We start from the raw sequence: 20,756 nt of genomic DNA, 5'->3' as shown, positions 1-20,756 counted from the left end.
CACAATTTCCATGTAGCAGTGGGTGTCAGTGATAGTTCGAGATGCCTGCAACCACAGGAATGAGATCTGAAAATACCTCCGACATCTACTGAGCAGGGTGTACACTGCTCACCACCATGCGGGCCTATGGTCCACGACGGAGGGGAATGCCAGGTTGTGGTTAGAGATTAGTGAAAATAAAGACAGAATTCTTTTTTTTTTTTTTCTCATCGAAGCTCATGGACACTCAGTTAATGATATGGTAAGAACCCCTTGGTTCTCTAACTCGAGAGTACATCAAAATTACCTGGAGAGGTTGCGGAAACAGACTGCCATGCCCCACACCCAGAGTTTCTGAATCCGTAGATCTGGGTTGGAGCCTGAACATTACATTTCTTCCAAGTCCCAGATGCTGTTCCAGAAACCCCAGTATGAGAGCATTGCTCTAGATGAATGTCCTCTACATAGAAACTCTTAGAATGGGGAAAGCATTGTCCCTTGAAACTGTCAAACCCTTGCAGCTCAGGGGTTCCCAGCTGGTTTTCAGAGACAGTAGATAGAATCCAGATGGACAGCAGTACCATGAGTGTTACACACTTTCTATTTTAAGAGCCAGCTCAGATCTCACCTCTTTCCCAAAGCATCCCTAACAACCCCAAGTTGATGGGACCCTACCCATTGCTAAACTCCTCTAAACCTGTAGCTTCTTGTTCTGTACCAAGACCTTGGGAATACATAGTATTGCCTGGCCCATATTCCTTTAGTTTATCCTGGTAGTTTACTCCACTTTCCTTAATAGATTTTATGCTCTATGAAGAATTAGTCCCTGTATTAACACTAATACTCTCCCTATCTCCTTGTGCACAGGCAGCTTTGGGATGTACATGTTCACTACACTGTCTCGTGAACCTGCAGTTAGGCTCAACCAGCCATACTGTGGGTTAATTTTTCCTGATACAAAAAGAGTACACCTAGATCTTGCTGAGATGTCTATGTTGCAAGTGATGGAAAAACTTAACACAAACTGACTTAAATTTAAAGTGGGACTTAATGGTCAACATATATTTGATGCTGAGATTCTTGGTGCCCTCACGCCTCTGTTTCCCTATGCTTCACCTTTATGTATTTGCCCCTTATTTGTACACTGAATTCGTCTTTGGGCTGGAATCCCAATATAGGAGGAGAAATGGCCATAACCGTTCTAGAACTCACAGCTCAACTCCACACCATCCAGAGGAAGAAGGGCTGCCTCTCCTTGTAGCTCTCTCTAAAGGAGGTGGAAACTTCTGTCCCAGAAACCCCTAGCAAATACCTCTTCCTATCTCATCTGTCCACAGTGGGTTACATCCTCACAAGTAAAAGTAGCAGCAAGCAGCAGGGGAATCTTTCTGTAGTTAAACTCCTCTACTCTTCCATGAATGTGAAGCAGGCAAAGCCCAGGTGGAATCACCCTGCTACCAATGAGAAGGGGGAAATGAATGGGTTTTGGAAAAATCAAAAACTGGCAAATATCCTCTCCAATAGCTTTTCAGTGTCTAGTTTTATCTTATATCTTAAACTAGAAAACAACTGGAGTGAAAGAGCTAGAAGGTCCCAAAGGAAAGCACTTGGACCAAATTCATATAAAAAACCTGTAGTCCCAGGAGTGGAGCCTTGGCCATTGAAAGCCAGAAGGCCTGCAACTTTAGTCGTAGGTAGCTAAAAACCGTATGTAGGAATACATCATTATGTTTAAAGTGAGCAAGTGACAGTGGAGGGTGTCTAAGGTTTTAGTTTATGTTAAGGCTGCTTGTAGGCTAGCCTATGCTAGTGTGTGTGTGTGTGTGAGTGTATGCGTGTGTAGATGAGAAGGGGGGCCTCTTGAGATTTTCCCCATTGCTGGAATTTATGCTAATTTCTCTTATTCTATCTTCTACGTTAAGTCATCAGTGCTCAGCCAAGAGAAATGTTGCAGAAGTTTGTCTTTGCTGTTCTCAGTCTCCTGAGTTGCATCTTATTCTACACTTGGCGATGCACCCTCCCGGTCCTCCTAATTTGTCAACTCTCACCTTTTTCTAATATCCTTTCCCCCTCTAGGTTCTGAGATGATCCTTAAAAATACTCACATTAAAGTGTAAAAAGTTAGCCACCAATAGAAATGTCAACTTTTCCAAGGGTATAAGAAAACAGTCATTCAGAAGACTGGGTTTTTAATGTGATAAAATGGAAAGAAGGCAGGTTCTGAAGCTGATAAAACCAGCTTTGAATATGGACTCCACTACTGATTGTGTGACTCTGGGTAAGTGACTTGGCTTCTTTGAGCCCCAGGTCCTTGGATGTAGGGTAAAGAGGGTAGTGACTTCATGCAGGGTTCTTTAAGAAGGTATATGTGATTGGCCATGCATGGTGTTTGGCTCATAGAAGTGGCTCAATCCATTTTAGTTCCCTTTTCTAAAAAGGGAAATGGCAAAAATTCAGTTATCACTCAGCAGTGAGGACTGGCATTTTCTGGGGTGACAGGTTTGGTTAGCCCCCTTAGAATCATTCCAAGAAAGTTACTCAAAATATGTATGCATTGAGCTAATCCTATATCCATTACTCAACTCTTATTCTGTGTCTAGAATCCTACACTTACTCTTCTTACATATATGAAAAATAAGCAATTTTTTTTCATTAAACAACTTATTTTGTTTTCATTCTCTATCAAGTAACTTGAAATGAGTTAGCTCAGATATTTCAAGCCTATCTTAAACTTTGACATGAAGCCTGATGAGGATGGTAGGATAGGGTTATGATCTTAGTGTAGGAATTCGGCAAACTTTCACACTCGTGTGAGTCATAACCTCTGCTCTTTGCTCATTCACATGGCCTCATCTGTCTCTTTCCATCTTGTATCATTATCCCTCATTGGAGACCCCTGCCCTTTTCTATTTCAGGTATGTTTAAGGGGGAAGGGTATTTCCCTCATTCTCATTGACTTGAAATTAACAATCCTCCTGAATGAAGAAGCAAAGGTTTGTGCTCTCCTCAATGGCCACGAGGAAAGATATTAACCAGATTGAGCACAGTGGAAACCCTCTTATTTCTTTCCTTTCAGTTTGGTCCCGTTTGGAGTACAGTCTTGGAGCTAGCCTGTATCTCCTTGACTTGTTAATAAGAATGTCATGTAAAGTGAAATCAGAATCAAAACTCCAGCTGAAGTCCAGGTAGATTACAACTATTGCTTTCCCCTGACCACACTGGCATGTCAGTCCAGCACAGAAGGAAATGAGATTGGTCTGGACAATCTGACCTTCCCAAAGCTGTTGTGGTTGCAACTCAGGATCTTGTTTTCTCATAGAAGGTTGCAAGTTGATAGTTTGATTATTTCCTTAAGTACCTTTCCAGATCTCAAAGTAAGATACAGAACTTGGAGGCACCTGGGACAATTCTTTCTCCCTTTCTTAAACCTTGGCAACTCATTTTTATTTGCTGCCTTTCAGAGTTTTTTCTCCATACTCTACACATTTTTATAAGAAGGAAAATCCTTAGATATGCTGCTTTGAAGGCACAGATATCAAAGAGCTACAAGTTATATCAGTTCTCCCTCTCCAGTGTCTTTCAAAGTCCTCTCCTTCTCTTTCTAATTTTAATGCCTTCATTCAGGCCTGTGCCATCTCTCACCTCTATGTTTTATAGTTGATAATTGACCTTCTTCCCGTAAAATTTCCCTCCATTCAGTCCATCCTTCACACTTCAGATACAATACAATAAAATAAATAAAACTTCCAAACCAAAAAACCAAAAGTCAAAACCCCACAGGAACAACAAGGAACCAAATCTGGTTATATCACGACTACATTAAAATGTTTCCATGATTGCCTAAGGGCTGTATTGCAAGGTGCAAACTTCCTGGCACGGCACCTAGACCCTTCAACATCTAATTCTGTGACCTTCTCTTTCACCCTCCTTCATCAGCACCTGCACATAAGTCAAGCCCATTTTCTGCCTATTCACAAGATATGATAATTTTTCAAGTTTCTAAAAAAGGGGGTTGTTCTGCTTACTTCTGTTCCTTCATAACTTTTCCAATATGTGGAGAATAACAGACACCATGATAATTGATCAGAGGACGGAAACCCCAAGCTACATAACGTGTGTTATCACACTCAACTCAATGAGTACAGCCATTCAGCTCTTTCAGGCATATTTAAGTAGAGTGGTCTCTGTTATAGATTGGTTTTCTGTCTCCCATAGCTCTGTGTGGTTTATTTGATTCTTTTTCACTCGGCAGAACTGAGAAGTGGTGGAGAAGGGAGAAGATGGTGACTTGGGATCAGTGGGGAGGTTTAAAAATATATTTCACTGGCTTCCCAATTTCACTCTAGGTCCATCCGAGGACCTACAGAATGTCACTATATTTAATGAAGAAAAATCTAGGTGAGTTAGAATAGAGGTTGAAGATGGCTTCATTCTTTCTGTGCACCAATTTAGAAGAGGCCAGACAGATCTGCTATGGTCACAAGGGCCTGAGCTGGCTCAGCTCTACCACTATCAAGATAAACTCATTCTTGCTGCCGTTTGGTATGCCCTGCTAGGCTGTTGTGGCCAGCTCAGAATACAGAGATACCATGACAAGTTGACTCTGAGAATTCCAACCACTGGCCAACTCTGGCTTCTACACACACAGATGGAAACTAGTCAAGTAAGTGCGTGTCAAAGTTGGTATTCAAGCAGCTTATCCCCTTAATGAGTGTGTGACCTTGTTTTTTTATTACCTGATGAATCCTTGCAGACTTTAACATGGTTCTACTTCAGATGTGAGAAAGGCAAAGGCTGTGGAGATACAAGTGGAATCCCCTTTAGAGCTGGAAGAAGAGCGCTTTGGAGAATGCCATGGGCTACAGCCAGGCCGCTCTTCCTTGAACCTCATCTTCTCCCATCTCTCAGAGGCCCAGTGAGGAGAGATCCTTTGCTTCGTTTTTTCCGTGTGTGTGTAAACATCAGGGTATTGAGCGACCAGAGTGTAGGGAGGGGAACTCACAGCAGGGCTGTGAACCCAAAGGGAATTTCGACCCTCTTGTTCATTCTCCTTAGAGACAGCACATAACTGCTTTTCATTCTCTATGTGACCCACTGGGTGTACTTGAAGACCTTTGTTCAACTACCCTCAGCCCTTCCTGACTGCTTAATTCACCCTTTTTAGTCATCTCTCATGGGTCTTTGTCCAACCCTTTAGTCATATGTCTCTAGATCCTCTCCAAATAGCTCACAAAGATGGCTCACACAACAAGGGCTTCCCCCAAGGGTCACAGGCAGCCTGACACCTCAATGAGAGAAAGAAGAACACAGAACAAAGCAAACAAAGGCATGTGGCTGCCACTCAGAGTTCCAGGCCCCTAGTGAGCTCCACATCCCTCACAGCACTCCCCTGGCCTGCTGTGGCCATCAGGCCGACAGCGATTTTGTCCAGAGCTCTCTCCAGGTGAAAAGGTAAGCCCTGCTTCAGGCTGAGGAGGTGCCCTGAAGTCATTTTCTCATTGCCTTTCAGATCAGCTTTGAACTATAAATAAACCAAGCGCCGAGGAGTAGCCATGATGCTTGCTGGAAGGTTATTAGCATCCCTGCTCTATCTGAATTCCCCCTATGCCAACTCTCCCTTTTAGAAACCCCACAAGGTTGGCAGGTCCACCGCTCCTGCTGCCAATGTCAGTGCATTAGCACTTAGCTTAAGTGAACACACATGCCAGGCAGGCTCACAGCTTCCTCCTCTCCTCTTTCCTAATGGAAACGCTTCAGATAAAGAATGACACTACTAATATATTGCATATACTTATTGTACTGATCTTATCTTAGACAACTAGCCCTTGAAAATAGTAACTAAATTACTGAAGACGCTGTAGAGTGCCCAGCACAGGCACATCATGATGATGGCAACAACAAAGATAATGATGATACAATAATACTAGTGGTGGTCATGGTAGTAATAATAACTTAGTGTTTGTTGAGTGCCTACTACTGTTGGCCTACTACTTGTTGAATGCATCAAGACCATGCATTCTGCATGACATGTTGTATGTGTTGTTTCCAATCTTCACAATAATCCCAAGAGTTTTCATCTTTAGCTGGAGAAAGCGAGGCTTGGGGTGGTGTAATTCCTCATCCAAAGGCCCATGCTGGGCAAGGAGGACAGTCTGTCTGACCTCAATGTCAAGTGGCCTCTGTGCTCTCCACAAATTGCCTCTCTCTGTTTAACTTTATGTGACAAGGAAAGCCAGCAGGGATTAATTCTTTTCTGTCTTTTAAGCATATTTCATCCTCTTAAAAAATTATTGAAGTATAGTCAGTTTACAATGTTGTGTCAATTTCTGGTGTACAGTCTACTGTTTCAGTCATACATATACGTACATATATTCCTTTTCATTATAGGTTATTACAAGATATTCATACAGTTCCCTGTGCTACACGGTAGAAACTTGTTATTTATTTTACATATAGTAGTTAGTATCTGCAAATCTCAAACTCGCAACTTAAAGGATTAATTTTTAAATTCATACCCCAAAATGTGAAAGAAGTCTCTCTCTTCTTAAATTTCACTGGAAAGCCATAGAAATAATAAATTTCAAAATCTGAGATAGTATCCTGGCAGCAAAGGCCACCTTTCAGTAGCCTAAGGTAGGTTTTTTCCACAATGATGACACCTAAAAATAGAACATTTAATATTCTCTCCACTCCACTATCAGAAGTATTTACTCTCCACTACTACTTCTTTTCTTGTAAGCTCTAGAAGTGTCATTGGTAATATAAAGAAGGGAACATTCCAAAGGTTTATATGAATTTAAAATTCCATTTCCTTCTCATTCACAATTATTTTTCACTGTGGAAAGAACCAAATTACTTTCTTAGTTTCTTTGATTTCATGCATCTGGAGGGTCTGTTTTTTGGGGGTTTTTTGTTGTTGTTGTTGATGATGTTTTTATCTTGTCATAAAACCAAAAGAGAAGGAAGAGCTTGTAAACATTTATACAATCTGTATGAAATTGAAAAGAATAATCATTTAGATTTTGACCAAAGGCAGAATAAACCTGAATACAACAAGAGCAGATTACTGACACTGTAATCTGTTCAAGATTTTCTAATCGATACACTGTCCATTGGGCCACTTTGCATTTCCCACCTTGGTTCACCAGTGAAAGGTTAGACTTGCTAATGTGTAGGCCTTGATAAGATGCCCAGCTTCCAGTGAAGACAGGGACCCTAACCAGTAACTTACCTAAAGAGGAAGGATTGGCAGGTGCCAATATTTCTCCCTTTCTCCCTTTATGTAATCACCCTAGAACACTGACAAATCCTGGTCGCAGGCAGTGCCCTTTAAGTCAGAGGTGACATGATCTCAGCACATCACCTTCGCTTCCCCAAATCACCGGCTTCTTGTTCCAAGACACTAGCGGCAACTATTTTCAAAACAGACCTCCTTTTCATTTTTCCCTTCATGAATCAAAAAGGAAACTTCTGGTGGTCTTCTGCAGATGTCAGCCTTTGACAACCATTTACTTAACATCCTTTGTGAAGCTTTTTGTGTTTTTTTTCTTTTGTGTAGCTACCTCACTTTTATATGAGGGAAACTCAGCCATGACACGCTCACACCACAGCATGCAGCAGTGAAGACCTGCAAAGAAATTATGAGATGGCCTAACCAGGTCCGTGGTGCCCTGATAGCCACAGATGCAAAGGGCCAGAGAAGCCCCGACGATCATGTATAATTTAGCAGCATTATTTTATTACGATCACCTCCGCTTTCCTAGGTTCATCTCCCAACCTCCTTGGCATTTTAAACAAAAGATGCTTTCCTCCAGTTCTCCTACTGTTTTTCTCCAGGTCATGTTATGTCTTGTCATAGCAAGTCGTGTTTGATGTGACTTGACACGGGGTGCCATGTAATTCAACCCAATCAGCAGCAGAATCAGGAACTGCCCTGGTGGATCTTTGATACAAAGCTGGCATCTAGCGCTGCTGACTGCTTTTTGACAGTTCTTTTGGTAACCAACTAGGACAGGGGCAAGAATATCCTCATAAAATGTGACAATGTTATATTTGTTGCTTTCATCTTCCCTACTCCTGATTACCTAGTCAGGCAAGCTGTGGATGAGATATTTTTCAATTGGACATTCTCTAACCAGATTGCTCTATATTGTCCATCTAGGACTGGCTACATGATTTGTGGGGCCCGGAGTAAAATGAAAATGCACAATCACTTGTTCAAAATTATTAAGAATTTCAAGTGCAAGATCGTGACATCAGAATATTTAATCAAGCCTGAAGCCCTTCTGAGCACCGGATCCTGAGTGACACAGGGTACGTGCCTCACACACACTGAAGGCTTGTGGTCTGGGATCACATGCAGGGGTCTTCCTGTCTCTAAAAGTGGACCCTGTGTGATGGTTCATGTTTCTGATGATGCCCTATCATGCCAGACACAAGAGGGAGAAGACGAATGTCATTACAGCTGCATTCAGGGATATTTCAATCGGTGCTGATTGCCACTTCTCCTTAAAGCACAGCAATTTGCTGCGCAGATTCTGTAGTGGTGGGAACAGCATCCACTGCTATTTCCTACCTCTGTCTACCTCCCTCTTCTCCTTGCAACAGTTTCCTTTATTCCTTTTCTTCTGTTTTGGTTTGGTTCATAATACGTTGGGCAAAGATCACTTCCTTTACATTTTTACAATGGAGTTTTCATTCTAAATGAAACCTACCTTGCTTCATTTTGTTTTAATGTTCCTCTGCAAAATGGTAGCTGTGGATTGCACAGTTAGTTGGTGCAATTCATGGACTCAAAGAACTGACCCCTTTCCTTTGAGCTTTAAGATGTGTGTGTCTGTGTGTGTGTATGTTTATATTTACATCTATATCCAAACACGTTCCGCAAACCGCAAGTTAACTAGAACAAATTCATTTGGCGTGTCATCACCTGGTTTGGAAGCTGGCTGAAATCTCTGAAAGTGCAGCATGCATACAACAGGGGAAAAAAAAAGAAAATGGGAGCAAAAGAGACCTTTTAAGGTAAATATTTCCTTCTTCAAACTGATTGGTATCATAGACTCAAATTTGTTTTAAAACAAGTTAAGTGTAATTGTTTTAAAGTCCTAAAAGACTTAGTCCACGAATGAGGTCCTGGGTCATCCTGGAGTTGTTAACATTTTGATGCCAGCTGGCAGCAGAGGCCCTGCTCTGAGGTGTCTCTTATGCAGGAATGCTGCCTTTGGAGATTAAAAAAAAAAAAAAATTTACCCAATTAAGATGTAGTGGCCCTCCAGCCTTCCCAGGCTGTGAATGAGAAGAGGCATATTTACAATCACAATAAGCTATAAATTTTACCCAGTTGTATCAAATCAGCAGGGCCACATTAGCCGGCACGGTCCTGTACGGAGCGCCACACATGCACACGTAGACAAGAGTGGCAGAACACATGACCAGAGAGGGTCAACCTGTCAAGAGGATTAAGGAAGATTCTTCCTGGACATGGGGTTGAGGTGAAGAGGTGCTGGGATGTAACGATGCTGTAGAGTTTACCCACCGTGGTTATTATCTGACCCCAAAGAGATTCCACTTATCAAAACCTAAATATTCTTTTTTTTTTTTTTTAAAAAGCATTATGCAGGTAGCCTAGGTATTTTTACACATTTTCTGGTAAAATTAACACACACTAATTTTTAAAGGCTCATAACATTTTGAGTGGTTCTAAGGTGACCTGGTTTTAGTCATCTTTTAATTTTTCCATGCTTCCCTAGAAAGTCTCATTTTTTCCCCCAAACATGAACATTGTTTAGGCTGAGGAAGGCTGAAGGCTTAGGCTGCCCCTCTAAGCAGAGCTTGTGTTCCTCCAAAGGTCAGGGATGATGTGGGAAGAGTGTCTAATTACTCCTCAGAATCTTTTTTCTCATTCTGCTCTCTTTTTTGCCTTAACAAGATCAGGGAAATGGCAAATAGAAACAACTTTGAGCCTGTAAAAAGGCAACTTTGAGTCTTCTGCTTTGGGAGAGGACAAAAGTCCCATTTGGTGTGAATGCAGTGCATTCAATAATCCAAGGCTGCACCTGCACTTTCCCTTCACTGTTCAGATGATAGGGAGGAGGCCTTGCTTGGCCGAGATGGACAAAAGCAACCCCATCTGAAAGGGGAAAGGAGAGAAGAATTTCTGCCAGGTTGACTGTGCGTGAGTGAGTGAGTGTGAGTGTGAGTGTGAGAGAGTGTGTGTGTGTGTGTGTGTATGCGCCAGGCTATTTATACAGGGAGTCCAGAGCCCAAAGAGAGAAAGAAAGAAAGAGAGCGAGAGAGAGAGAGGAAGGAAGAAACTCTTTACCAAAAAATCCCTGATTTCTCCAGGAACATACAGAAAAGAAAAACATTTGGTGTCAGCAATAGTTCATTATCTAAATCCTCTGTAATTACTCTAAAGCTATCGTTAAAGATAAAAAGTGATTATAATATTAATAGTATCTTCTTGTATTTGTGTAGCTCTTTATAATGTAAACAGCATATCCTCAGCTATCATCCGATCACTCATGATGACTCCGTGACTTAGATGGCTTTATTCCCATTTGTGAAGGAGACAGAGGCTGTAGGAGCTACTGAGGAACATACAGTTAGCAGCAAGCCCTGAGTAGAATCCAGTCTTGACACTGATTCTGATAGTACTTTCCCCTCAGTTCCTCTTATACTTATGGCTTGGTTGGTCTTGTTTAAAGGTACATTATTAAGATGTCTGGGTTCTTCTCCCCAAACTCGGCAAGATTCATGAGATAAGAATGAATATACTCTGGGGCGGGGGTGGGGGGGCACACACAGACCACTAATACCACTTGTCATAGCTGTGGCTCTCTGACTTGAAATCAATTGGTTCCACCCATGATTGTAAATGTCATATAGTTTTAATCACCAAAATAGGCTAATTGTGAACAAACTGAGATTCAAGAACAGTGGTCCAAATAGCAAGCCTCAGAATCACCTGGAGGACTTGTTAAAACATAGGACACTGCGCCCCATCTCCAGAGTTCCTGGTCCTATAGGTCTAGGGTTAGAGATAACCTCTGATAACTTGCATTTCTGACTAATTCCCAAGTGATGCTGTTGCTACTGGTCCAGGGGCCATACTTAGAGAACCACTGCTTTAGGGTATTAACTACATGGCAGACATTCATGGGGACAGAGACATAACTGCAGTGACAGAAGTCAGTGAAAATGGATGTTGAAAAGCTGAGCTGGGTTTTCTTTGAGGACCTTTTTGGGACCAAGACACCTTACATTAGTGAATTTCTAGTATAAAGGGAACTGGATTGAAAGACAGCAGGAGGAAGGTGACATCAGAGAAGAGACAGAGACAGACAGAAAGGAGAGACAAACAGAGACAGAGAAAAGACACACAGAGAGTGGTTGATTCCAAACAAAGACCCTTTGATAGCCAACTTACCAGAGAAGACTAAAAGAAAATCAATACCACAGTTTCCTGTTGTACACATATGAAGAATAATCAAACAATGAAAGGTCATTACTTAGCTATTTAAATGTTTGCAGTGCTTCCCCTATGAAGGGAAATGATTATTTATCATCATGGCTGAAGTCACTTTAAAAAGTCTAAACAGACAGTTTTCCAAATGAGCAGTATGGGTAAAAGAATCTCTTGCCTCCCCAAATTATGATCAAGCGACAGGACTTCAAAACAGTCTTTTATATACAATTCTGGGAGGGAATTACCATTTAAGAAATGCAATTAACTGGAGGTCCTTTTCCTATGACTTAAGTGTTAAGTAAATAAAATAGATAATTCCATGGTCCCGTCACTCCCAGGGCAGGGAGAGTTTCCCATTCTTTTGAAATGTCCTCTTCTGTCTCCATTTTCCTCACACTCATTTGTTTTGTCTATGTAGTTCTAAGTTAAAAAAAAAAATTCATGTAGTGACATGACAAGTATTATGTAGCAATGGTCAAAAATTAAATTACCCACAGTACATTAACGAAAACCCTTGCTTTAAGAAAATCACTCTTATTTCAGATCTGCGACAAAGGAAATTTTCAGCCAAATTGTTTTTTGAGGCATTAAGTTGTTCATAGTGACAGAGTGAAACGGTTGGATAATTATAAAGCAGTGTGTCACCTCAGAGAGTAATTTTCCATTTAAAAGAGAGCAAGAAGCTGGTTTTCACAGGAAGTGCTTTCAGATTCAGTGGTTCGGGTCAAGGGAGTAAAGTGGTGTCTGGCTCCTGGTTGTCATGAATCCGGACCTGAATACACATTACCCACACTTGCACGGTCTCAGCACAATTTTGGAACGGGCTTCCTTTTTGCCCTACTCAGTGAAAAGTTGGAAGGAGTGCAGCCGTGGAAAGCTATGGCTAGCACATTTTTTTTTATGGGTAAAATTTATAGAGTAATGTATCTACTTTTAGCATGACTATTGTTAAACCTGGAGATCAAGCAAAGTGACACTGAGTATATTGCTTTATCAATTGGCTTCGTTCGACTGAAAAATGCTGATCAGGCCATGTCTATCCCTTGGGTGCCAAAACCCTACTTCAACTCTTGAATGGTCGATACATAAAAGTCAAATTCATTATAATTTGTAGCTTTTTTTTTTCTCTTGAAGAAGCACACAGTTCTCAGTACATCAATATCAACTCTTAAATCCACATCGGATGGAGAGGGTACAGCACAGTAATTCAATCTCTTTACACTTAATATGGTCAGGAAGGGAGAATGAAAACAGCCTCTTGTAAAATGATGGAAAAAACAGGATGCAATCACTCTGATGGAGCGGTGCAAGGGAGTCATTTTACACCATCCGTTACCAGGGCAACAAAATACAGTGAGCCCTATACATCTAACAGGTGACATTTTAGCTAAGAAATTGCTTCTTTGGTATTTTTTCTGTCTATGAAAAACAATGTTACCAGCGTTTTCACTTGTCATGTACTATAGGGCAACATATTCCTGCTGACAGGCCCATAATGGAAAAATCGAGAGTTAAATAGTATTACAGTCCAACTTTTTGGATACATGTTAATATGCTCTTTAAAGAGATTTCAGACATTTTCAAACACCCTGGAGATTCAAGGGACTGGAAATCTCGGCATGCATTTGTGTGTTCACATAGTTTTTAGATAAGGAGAAAGTACTTAACCTGTGTTTCCAGAATATGGCATAAAGTGCTAGATACTTTCAAGAAAAGTAATTAATATAATTGTCTCATGTCATGAGGCCCCCTACCTTGGCAAACTTTATTATGGTGCATATGGCCACAGCCCTTTCTTAAGGAAAAAGAAAAGTAAGAAAGTGATGTTTTCACAGCACAATAGTCTTTTCTTTTCAGTTTGCCCCAAAAGTTATCTGATACAGAAAGAGTAGGAAATGAGGAAATTAACTTCTTCAATTAGACAATGAAGAGTTTTACACAATAGAATATAATTGTTTTAAGTATCTAGAGAGGATCAAAAAACAACAACAACAAAAATACAACTGATGGCTACCAGGGAGGAAAGGGGGTTGGGAAGGAATAAATCAAGAGCTTGAGATTTGCAGATACTAACTACTGTATATGTAACAGATAAATAACAAGTTTCTATTGTATAGCACAAGGAACTATATTCAATATCTTATAGTAACCTATAATGAAAAAGAATATGAAAAGGAATATATGTATGTATATGTATGATTGAAACATTATGCTGTACACCAGAGATTGACATAACATTGTAAACTGACTATACTTTGATTAAAAAATTGAAAAAAATTAAGTATCTAGAGAAGATGATCATTCCCCCCACAAAAACTTACACAGTGCAGTCATTAAAAACACATGTTAGTCCTCCCTTGGATTTTATTTTATTGCCCATCTAAGGATTTTGTTACTCTCCAAAGCTATTCTAGTTCTTCTCGGCTTAGATTCCAAAGGTAAGTATTCACATTTATTGCTGGGTCATTGCTTTGTTTTCTCACAATGTTCTTTTGGAACCACTGATGTACAAGAATAGAAATTGAGAGCCAGGATAGAGTTTAGAGAATATATTCCAAACTTCCTTCCTTATGGATCAATAAACCAATGTCTGAGGAGGGCAGAGACTGGTAGAAATGGGCTTAGAACAAAGTTGCCTCATTCTGGGGCCCATGCTCTTTCCATTACAGCCATGCCTCATTCAAATCTTTACCAAGCACCTGCTACATGCCCAGCCTTCGGGAATACAAAATTGAAGAAAGTCCAGTCTTAGCCTGCCACAGTCAGACAGACAGGGGAGACAGATAGCGATAAATACAATGGGCTAAGTGCTCCAATGAAAGTATAACCAAAGCACTGTGGGGAGACAGAGGTGGGAAAGCTCCTGTTTAAAGCAAAAGCTACATGTTAATTATGTGCCAGTGTGTCAGCAATCAAAACTAAGCAGCCCAATAACTGGGCTCAGTGGGAAGTGACACAGAAGCCAGCACGTCTGTGTCAAAAATGAGAAACATATATTTTCTTCTTTTATTTATTTATTTTTATTGTGGAAAAAAATGCCCCATAAAATTTACCATCTGTCTTAGTCTATTTGGTCTGCTATAACAAAAATACCATAGCCTGGGTAGCTTATAAACAACAGGAATTTATTTCTCCCAGTTTTGGAGGCTGGACATCTGAGTTCTGATGAGGGTCTTCTTCAAAGCTGGAGACAGCCTACCTCTCACTGTGTCCTCAGCAGAAGGGGTGGGGGAGTTCTGGGGGGCCTCTTTTATAAGGGCACTGATTCCATTCATGAGGGCTCCAGCCTCATGACCTGATCACTTTCCAAAGGCCTCATCTCCTAATATCATCACATTGGGGGTTAGGATTTCAACATATGAATTTTGAAGGGACATATTCAGTTTATAGCAGCATCTTAATCATTTAAGAGGGTACAGTTCAGTAGTGTTAACTATATTCACGTTGTTGTGAAACCAATCTCCAGAATTTTTGCATCTTGCAAACTCCCCCCTTCCCTCAGCCCCTGGTAACCACCATTCTACTTCCCTTTTCTAAGAATTTGACTATTTCAGATACCTCATATAAGTGGAATAATGCCATATTTGTCTTTTGTGACTGATTTCTTTCACCTAGCATAATGTCCTCAAGATTCAAACATGTTGTAGCCTGTGACAGGATTTCCTTCCTTTTTAGGACTGAATAATATCTGCTTGCATGCATATACTGCATTTTGTTCATTAATTTCATCAATGGGTATTTGGCTTGCTTCTAGCATTGAGAACACCTCTGCTATGAACATCTGTGTGCAAATGGGTTTGAAATACTTGAACAACGAAAGAGGTCACATACAGCAAAGAAAAGCTCAGAAAAGAGGAGGAAAAAGATGAAAAAAGTGTGCATGTGTGCATGCAGGTAGGTAGGTGAAATAAAATGTTAAAGCAATCGCCTTAAAAATACCATGACTTCAATTTGGGATAAATCAAGCCATCTGGATTTCACCCATTATGGTCCCATTAAGTAAAGTTAAATACTGAAAAGTTAAGGTGGAAACATTCAGTAAATTCACATGTAGTATAGTCTGGGAAAAGAAAAAAAAAAAGAAGGAATTTTCTTATCTTTTGGCTTATTTTAATATATCACAAGAAACAAAAAGGACCAAGAAATCATAAAACTGAGAGAATGTGAAAAGCAAGGAAGTTGTGACCTTATTGGGCTGAGGGAGTAGGAATCAGAGGAAAAAGTGGAACATTTTAGATAAATCCTCAAACCTATTTTGCCCTTTGTGGGCACTGCTGAAAAGTCATCAGTCTTAGCTGCCAAACAAAATGCAACTAAGATACTGCTGGTTATGACATGGGGGATTAGCAAGAGAATATATATATTATATATATAAAAGAAATAGAATATTGTAGATATCACATATATTATATATTTATTTATATAAAATACAGGACAAGAGAAAGCCAATGGATTTAATACTGCATTATGGAGTTAGAATTATTCAGAGGAGAGAGAGAGAGGTTTACAGGGTCAGTGCTGAAACCCAGAAACCCAAGGAAAAGTTACATATGATTACAAATGAGAGCAGATGTAATAAGGACCATCTAGACAAAAATGTAAATATCTTTTTAAAATTAGAAATAGTTAAGTACTAGAGTAAGAAGGAATACATACTATTTTTGTGTGATTTTCCATGCTGTGTTTCTATCACTGCCTGGATTGCCCCTTTCTGTTTCATGTACATTTGATTTAAGTGTCTGACCTGATGTGAAAACCTAGGGCTTCCCTGTGTGGGGAAAGCACCCCACTGTAGGGCTACAGAGGTGTCGGTGCTCACAGCATGTGTAGGGTTAATCATTTCTGCTCCCTGGGTTCTAGGTCTCCTGGACGTGCTGTCTCCTGGGTCAACACCTGTCCTGTTTAGAACCACACTTTGTTGTAGGAGAGACTGACCAGCACTTGGATAAGCACCAGAACAATGTGCTGAGTTAAACAAAAGACAATAAAGTATGGCAAATAAAGGTAATTTCCCCCCAGGGTTATAACCAAGAATCCAGGAGCCAAGAATTTGTGTTTCCTGAATGTTAAACCATGTCAGTCATTTACCTTTTGTTTTTAATACCTGTTTTAGAAAGGTTAAATAGTTTCAAATTTTGAGTTTAAAAACTTGGGATGTTTCTTTAAAATGAACATCCAAAAAAGACAAATTAACCTAAAGACACAACGAAAAGATTCTGATGACAGATGGTTTCCTAAACAGGACTCAGAAAAGAAAGATGCACTCTAAAATGGTTGCCAATTGTATAGCAGGTATATTTAAAACTTTTTTTAAAATTAAAAGTATCAGAAGTAATTCTACATACTTTTACTCCTTCGGTGTATACAGGGTTTTTGTTTTTTTTTTAAATCCATCTCTGTTTCTTCATATTAAAATATATGGCCTTCGTGTGTCATTTTGGATTTGTTTTTATAAACATCACTTGTAATGTCCATTAACTGGGTGGATAGTATCTTCAATCCACACTCTATTATTGACTGCTTAGGTTTATATTTCTATTAAAAGTGATACCAAACTATTTTTATATTTCTATTAAAATGGGTAGATGTGACGTTTATTGTTTTGTTCTATTTTTTAATAGCAAATAGAAGCTATTAATTACACAGTTAAATCTATCAACAGTTTCCTTTGGGATATCCTCCATTGATTCTTAACTTGGAAATTCTCCACATTTTCAGAACTATAATAAAAAAACCACTACCTCTTCATTTCAGTCTCTTTTTGATACTTCGAATTATTTTTTTATTTTACTCTCTAACGTTTTATGTATCCTGTGTGGTGTATATTTAGATAATTCTTTTTTCCTAAATACGTAGCAAATTTTTCAGTAATTATTTATTGAATAATCATCTTCCCCTATTGATTAGTGACATTACCTTCCACACATATTAGATACAAGCACACCCTAGAGTCTTTTTCTGAGCAAAACAGCTACACTTTGGATAGTCACCAATGTATTACAAATATAAGTAGGAAGAAATTCTGTGTGAGATAACATGGCTGTGGTGTGTTAATTTAAATGAGACTTTTAGTTATCACTCATCTAAGGTTTTAAACTTTTTTTGGATTTTCCTGTGTAAACAGTAATTTTATAAACTTCAGTTTGTGCACTGGCGAACCCTAGTGATAAACATGAGAGACAAGGAACCGCTTATTTTTTAATTTTTATTTTTCAAGGTATAATTCACTTACTATCCTCTCAGGGTCCTAGTAATTATAGATAAAATATTCAGCACATATTCTGAATATAAAAGGTGGTATGTGTAAACATAATCTCTAACACAGCAACAGTAGAATCTGTGATGAGATGTAGGGCAATTTGACCACAGTTCATGTGAACACCAGAATGCCAATACGGTTGGGAAGTGGGGTACCATTTAATCTATAATTCTTCAAAGTTTTTAAGGGTTCTCAAGGGTAAGTTGTAAAAGAAGTAAAAAGTGCTGTCTATCAGAAAAAAAGATGATGCAAAAAGAAGGGAGTAGCACAGAGAATACAATTCAATTCCTGTAAAAGTTTGATAACTGATTTCCTGACTTCCATTTCACGGGAAGGGAAAGGCAGCAATATTCAGGGAGAAAAAAATAAGAGCAAAAGGTAGGCTACAATCTTTAAATCTATGTCAGCGAAAATTTCGTTTTCTCAGTGTGTCAATAAAAGTATTTTTCACATTGAAATTTTAATACTAAAAAATCTATGAAGGTGGCAATGTTTAATTTTAGCTTTCATAACAAAATTATAATTCACTTAGTCACATTAATAATTATAAAAAGTAAACGATGATTATTTATAATGAGATCAATATTTCTCTCCTTTTCTATACAACTTCATTTTTGTCCAATTTCGACTGCTTAAAAAAAATCCCTACCACATTAAAATACAAATAGAGATAGATAAATACCTGGTGACTATTTTATTCACCTTAACACTACTGTCATTTGCCCCTTCCCAATTTATCCTCTATTCTGATATCTGATATACTCAATTCTCATTCTAAGGAATGATCTTATGATTCACAGATCAGTCACTATTCCATTTATTCAATTGCCTTGGCTTTATGTAGAGCTCTACCATGAGCTACTTTTTCATCTTGATCTCCAGTTCCTAACAGGCCTCTACTCTACCTATTCTGAAAACCTCGTGTTCTGTCGACAGGTCTTTCCAAACCCTGTGCCTCTGCTTATCTTTCTACCTGGACTGCTATTCTGCAAACCTGTGCTGCTGGAGAATTGCTGATGGGATGTTAAAAAAAAAAAAAATTAAGTCTTCTAATAGTGCATAAGAAATACACACAAGCAAAGAAAAACCAGCCTCGCCAAATAAGCTGAACCCAAAGTACAAGGACAGTGAAAAAAAAAAAAGTCAAGTCAGCTTAACCCCAACTGGCATTTACAAGATTAACAATATGGTTTGCAGTACACTTGGAAGGAAACCAACTGACTATAAGATAATTAACTGCTACCATCAAAGAAGGTGTATGCAGGTGCCAATAAGGTTGTCTGGGACACCAACTCCCTCCCTACCTTACAACGCCATACAAAGAAGAACCTGAAGAAATGCAGCCGTAAGTGTCCATCATACTCTAATTCTGACTGAAGAAAAACTTAGAACTCTAGATGCAAGAAAGACAGCAAACCAAGTAAGAGATACATGTTACACATTGTTAAAAAATTTTAGAAAGTAAATCCAAGAATTTCTTGAGTACTTAAGACCCTTTTACTCTCTCCTTGGTACTCATCGATTTTCATACAGGAAATAAATCCTGTAGCTGCCCATCCACAATGCCTTACCTCTTCTGCATAGAAGAGAGTATAGGCCAGGAAGGAAAAAGCTTGCTCTTCTGGTATGAGAAATGAGAGCAAGCTTGTTGACATCCCCTTACCGATGCCCAAGAAGACTGGGTCCACCCAGCAGTGTAAGTGGAGTAGAATCAACTGCTACTACCTCATCCTTTAGGGCCAGCTTGAAAGCCACTTGCTCTCTGGAGTTTTAAAACTTATCTTTAGTTCCTACGTGTCTGTAGGAATCATGTAATTGCTTCTTACATTTGTCTACAGCACGTTATACAAACTCACAACATACTATTTTGCATTATAATCTTAAAAAAACTATTTGAATTCCTTAAGGTTGGGGTCTAGAGGTTCATTTTTTATAGTTTCAATGCCTTGAATAGAGTCTGCATTAGAAAAATGTCTTTTTATGGAACTGTCAAACTAAGCTATGAATTTAAAAGTTTCTAAGCCATGTTCAATCCTCTTTATTCTTCAAGATTATTTCAATGGCTTTATGAAGCCCTTCTTTGCACTGCCTGTGACCAATGACCTTTTCTCTCTAAACTCCCACTGAATTTATTCTTAGTATCTCATAGCTTAGTGCTTAATTATTTCTCACATAGTTATTCTCATTTCTTGGTAGATAACTTAATTCTTGAAGATAGTAATCACATTTTATCCTAAGAAATGTCTAGCACAAAACTGGTACCTGAGAAATATTCAGTAAAATACTTCCTGACTGGTGTACTCAAGACAACATCCTAGTTTTCACCCTATATATTAATACCTAATATAGAAGCTTTAATAGTAATGGTAATAACAGATCACCTACACATCAAAGTCAGATATGAAATCCTGAACTACTACTTTTTTCACTATGGAATGCTTTTAATTAAAATTACATTAAAACATTTAATTTCATTACATTAAAATTACATTAAAACCCAGTTCCTACATACAAATTACCTAAACTGACTCAAGAAAAATAAAAATCTGAATAAATCTGTAAGAATAAAAGAGACTGAGTCAGTAATTAAAGCATTTCCAACAAAGAAAACCCCAGGACCACACTGCGCTACTGATAAATTCTACCAAGTGCTTCAAGAATTACTGACAAATTCAAACTTTTCCAAAATACAGAAGAAATGGGAACAGTTCATAACTCAATATATGAGCCAGTATTTCTCTGATACCAGAAATCAGAAGAGAAGAAAACAGGCCACTATCTCTTATGAATACAGAGGCAAAATCCCTCAACAAAATACTAAGAAATCTAGCAGCATATTAAGCCATATGAACTAGCAATCTCACTTTTATATATCCACCTATGAGAATTAAAACCTTATGTTCATACAAAAATCTGTACCTAAATGCTCATGGCAGCTTTATTCATAATCACTAAACAACGGAACCAACCAAGATGTCCTACAACTGTTGAATGGATTAAAAAATGATATATTCATATTTTGGAATACTACTTAACATTAAAAAGGAATCA

General features: G+C 38.9%; 1 long non-coding RNA gene across 2 annotated transcripts in view; it reads left to right on the top strand.

The window, feature by feature from the left end:
• Positions 1–17,379, top strand: part of LOC116663175 — a 74,186-nt gene extending 56,807 nt beyond the window's left edge. For both annotated transcript variants that reach the window (XR_004319298.1, XR_004319299.1), the window contains 4 exons: positions 7,538–7,637; positions 8,141–8,292; positions 15,201–15,340; positions 16,307–17,379. This is a non-coding gene — a long non-coding RNA (uncharacterized LOC116663175). The remainder of the gene's footprint in view (positions 1–7,537; positions 7,638–8,140; positions 8,293–15,200; positions 15,341–16,306) is intronic.
• Positions 17,380–20,756: the final 3,377 nt, after the last annotated feature.

Source organism: Camelus ferus, chromosome 4, assembly GCF_009834535.1.
Source record: "Camelus ferus isolate YT-003-E chromosome 4, BCGSAC_Cfer_1.0, whole genome shotgun sequence".
Classification (NCBI taxonomy): Eukaryota; Metazoa; Chordata; class Mammalia; order Artiodactyla; family Camelidae; genus Camelus; species Camelus ferus.
Note: the sequence above shows the minus strand (reverse complement) of the source record. Positions and strands in the feature narration are given on the sequence as shown.